The sequence below is a fragment of the Schistocerca cancellata genome, chromosome 5, assembly GCF_023864275.1.
Source record: "Schistocerca cancellata isolate TAMUIC-IGC-003103 chromosome 5, iqSchCanc2.1, whole genome shotgun sequence".
Classification (NCBI taxonomy): domain Eukaryota; kingdom Metazoa; phylum Arthropoda; class Insecta; order Orthoptera; family Acrididae; genus Schistocerca; species Schistocerca cancellata.
In genome coordinates, this window is record NC_064630.1 from 423,460,854 (window position 1) to 423,465,207 (window position 4,354).

At 47.6% G+C, this 4,354-nt stretch overlaps 1 non-coding gene and 1 pseudogene across 1 annotated transcript; one reads left to right on the top strand and one right to left on the bottom strand.

Annotated features, from left to right (window-relative positions):
• Positions 1-1,122: 1,122 nt before the first annotated feature.
• Positions 1,123-1,240, bottom strand: LOC126189902 (5S ribosomal RNA; annotated as a pseudogene).
• A 1,882-nt stretch (positions 1,241-3,122) lies between these two features.
• Trnas-cga (transfer RNA serine (anticodon CGA)) lies at positions 3,123-3,197 on the top strand. Its single transcript has one exon. It is a non-coding gene; the product is annotated as a tRNA-Ser (tRNA).
• The last annotated feature ends 1,157 nt before the right edge of the window (positions 3,198-4,354 follow it).

The window sequence follows — 4,354 nt, forward strand, 5'->3', positions numbered from 1 at the left end:
CGGCGCAGCGCGCTAATGGCCGCTCAGCGCCGCGGGCACCGCCGGCCGCCTGCTGCCTGCGTCACGCAGCCTGCGTCACGCACCCCGCCACGCACCGAGCGCGCCGCCGTATTTCCGTCCACTCGCAAACAGCCGCGGGCTGCTCTTCGCCGCGCTCCAGCCAAAGACGTGTCCTCCTAACAACAACATTCCACCCACGGGCACGCACACAACGTGGTCTACCGATTCGTTTCGTTTGTACGAGTGTTAGTGGCAAAGTTTTAATTGTGATCTTAGGTGTAAAGTTATTTATTATACTCAAAGACAAGATCTAAAAATTGCCTAGAGAACAAAAAAAAAATGTTCAAATGTGCGTGAAATCTTATGGGACTCAACTGCTAAGGTCATCAGTCCCTAAGCTTACACACTACTTCACCTAAATTATCCTAAAGACAAACACACACACCCATGCCTGAGGGAGGACTCGAACCTACGCCGGAACCACCCGCACAGTCCATGACTGTAGCGCCTTAAACCGCTCGGCTAATCCCACGCGGCGCTTACAGAACAGATACCTCAGTACTGAGAAAACTAAGAGCAACCAATACAAACACAGACAAACATAAAACATCACGCATTTACCAAGGAACATGGCAGAAGAGCTGATAAATTTATAAACACTGGAAAAAGAATCGCAACACCAAAAGGGAGCTGAGCAGTATAAACGAAAGTTGGTTGACGTCTTTGCCGGCCACTGTGGCGGAGCGGTTCTAGGCGCTTCAGTCCGGAACCGCGCTGCTGCTACGGTCACAGGTTCGAATGCTGCCTCGGGCATGGATGCGTGTGATGTCCTTAGGTTAGTTAGGTTTACGAAGTTCTAAGTCTAGGGGACTGATGATCTCAGATGTTAAGTCCCACGGTGCTTATAGCCATTTTTCGTAGCACTTCGTCTTCAGGTCATAAGTGGCCCATCGGGACCATCCGACCGCCGTGTCATCCTCAGATGAGGATGCGGAGAGGAGGGGCGTGTGGTCAGCACACCGCTCTCCTAGTCGTTACGATGGTTTTCTTTGGCCGGAGCCGCTACTATTCGGTCGAGTAGCTCCTCAATTGGCATCACGAGGCTGAGCGCTCCCCGAAGAATGGCAACAGCGCATGGTAACCCGGATGGTCACCCATCCAAGTGTCGACCACGCCCAACAGCGCTTAACTTCGGTGATCTGACGGGAACCGGTATATCCACTGCGGCAAGACAGTTGCCCCCATTTTTGGTAGAAGTCTTTCTATATTTGAAACGAGATGTCTATTAAAATTTGGCGCCAGTCGCGTAAGAGTGGTGCTAGTAGCGCTTCTATGAGGATGCGCCTCACTGAATTCGAACGAGGTCGCCTAACGGGGCTACGACAAGCTGGATGCTCCTTCAGGGATACTGCAGGAAGATTTGACAGAATCCTGTAATGTTTGAATATTCCATTAGTAGTGTAGTGCTTGACACAGTCACATCGATTAAATATTCGGGCGTAACAATGCAGAGGGATATGAAGTGGGACAGGCATGTAATGGCAGTTGTGGGGAAGGCGGATAGTCGTCTTCGGTTCATTGGTAGAATTTTGGGAAGATGTGGTTCATCTATAAAGGAGACACTTATAAAACACTAATACGACCTATTCTTGAGTACTGCTCGACCGTTTGGGATCCCTATCAGGTCGGATTGAGGGAGGACATAGAAGCAATTCAGACGCAGGCTGTTAGATTTGTTACTGGTAGGTTTGATCATCACGCGAGTGTTACGGAAATGCTTCAGGAACTCGGGTGGGAGTCTCTAGAGGAAAGGAGGCGTTCTTTCCGTGAATCGCTACTGAGGAAATGTAGAGAACCAGCATTTGAGGCTGACTGCAGTACAATTCTACTGCTGCCAACTTATATTTCGCAGAAAGACCACAAAGATAAGATAAGAGAGATTAGGACTCGTACAGAGGCATATAGGCAGTCATTTTACCCTCGTTCTGTTTGGGAGTGGAACAGGGAGAGAAGATGCTAGTTGTGGTACGAGGTAACCCCCTCCACGCACCGTGTGGTGGATTGCGGAGTATGTATGTAGATGTAGAAATACAGCCACCTTACATGACTGTTGGTAGCGAAAGTCACGAGAACGCACAGCCACAAGAAAACAGAGCTCCGGAGAGCGAAGACCATCGTTTTCGGAGTGTGGCTCTGTGGCTCTGGCGCATCGTACTGCATCTGCAGCAGCAATCTGAGCAGGCAGCAGTATGAGCTGCAGTTGGCTCCACAGTGTCACAACGAACTCTTACAAACCGGTTACTTCAAGGACAGCTCCGAGGCAGACGCACACAGCGTGAATTCCACTGACCCCAAAACCAGCTCCATTTGAGGCTTCATTGGTGACAAGCAAGAGCTCACTGGAGGACGGGGGGAGGGCTGTTGTTTTTCCTGATGAAAGCCGGTGCTCGTGCCAGTGATGGCTGTGTATTGGTTAGGAGGAGCCCAGTTGAGGGTCTGCGTGCTAGACACACTGCACCAACACCAGGAGTTACTGTCTGACGTGCGACTTCGTATGACAATAGGAGCGGTCTCGTGATTGCCCCACGCACCCTGACTGTAAACCTGTTCGTCAGCCAAGTGATTCGATCTGTTGTGCTGCCATTTATCAACAGCATTCCAGGGGGTGTTTTCCAACATGATAACACTTGAATGAGATTTTCACTCTGCAGCAGAGTGTGCGCTGATATGAAACTTCCTGGCAGATTAAAACTGTGTGCCGGACCGTGACTCGAACTCGGGACCTTAGCCTTTCGCGGGCAAGTGCTCTGGGGCGTGAGTCGTGCTTGGGTAACTCAGTTGGTAGAGCACTTGCCCGCGAATGGCAAAGGTCCCGAGTTCGAGTCTCGGTCCGGCACACAGTTTTAATCTGCCAGGAAGTTTCATACAGCGCACACTCCGCTGCAGAGTGAAAATCTCATTCTGGAAACATTCCCCAGGCTGTGGCTAAGCCATGTCTCCGCAATATCCTTTCTTTCAGGAGTGCTAGTTCTGCATGGTTCGCAGGAGAGCTTCTGTTAAGTTTGGAATGTAGGAGACGAGGTACTGGCAGAAGTAAAGCTGTGAGGACGGGGCGTGAGTCGTGCTCGGGTAGCTCAGTTGGTAGAGCACTTGCCCGCGAAAGGCAAAGGTCCCGAGTTCGAGTCTCGGTCCGGCACACAGTTTTAATCTGCCAGGAAGTTTCATGACAACACTTGTCCACCTTCCACTGATGTAACCCAACATCTTCTACAGAAGTCAGCATGTTGCCTTGGCCTGCTCGATCACCAACTCCGTCTCCAGTCGAGCACAAATGAGACACCATTGGACGACAACCTCAGCGTTATCCAGAACCAGCGCTAACCGACCCCGTATTGCACGATCAAGTGCAACAGGCACCGAACTCCATCCCACAAACTGACAATCAGCACCTGTACAACACGTTACCACTCTTGTATTCAACATTCAGGCAGTTACGCTGGTTATTAAAGTAGCAGCATTTCTCGTTTGCATCGGCTTACCTCGCGCTTGCATTAACTTGCGATCTTGACAATGTTAATCAATTAAATATGTTACCTATAGCTTACCTATTCCCGAAATTTCCTTACTCTACACAAAATTTGTTTTTGGTGTTATGATTTGTTTTCAGACAGTGCAGGACAAACAAGCATAATCTTTAAGGGGGTAGACGAGAGTGACGCTCAATTTTGGAATCGACATTCACGACTTTTTTAATAAAATAACAAACTCATTGTAAAACTGACTTTAGACCGTTACTTTACACCTTAAGATTATACTGCGTACTTTTTAAAGTAAAAAATTTGCACACACAGGACACTACACAACACCGACGAAAAGCCTTCGACAAGTGCGAGGGCAGTTGGTGGGAGATATGAAAAGAACAATTGTGAGCTTAGAACAAAATTTCAAAAATTGCTTTGAAACTGATGATATTGTCTACCGTAGTACCTCAGGATATTTAAAAAATGGTTTTAACAAAACTGACGGCACTTTGAAATAAATGTTTTTTCGACAAAAAATACATGCACTATAAATCAGTAGAAAGAACGGCGACTCACAAGTTACAAAATGGTATAATGTAACTGCCTGTATATTTCATGAGTTATAGCTACGGCTAACCTGGAAATGTTGTGAAAATACAAGCGTTTAAAGTGTCAACTTGTTTTTTTTAATAAGGAAATTGAATAAACCTTTCATTGGTGCAGTTGGCCTTTCTTTTGTTGATATCGAAAAACTCTCATTTTGACGAAATTATATAGATTATCGGTTTCTGATTTCCAGTCGAAGTGTTCTATGCACGACTAGGATTACTTTT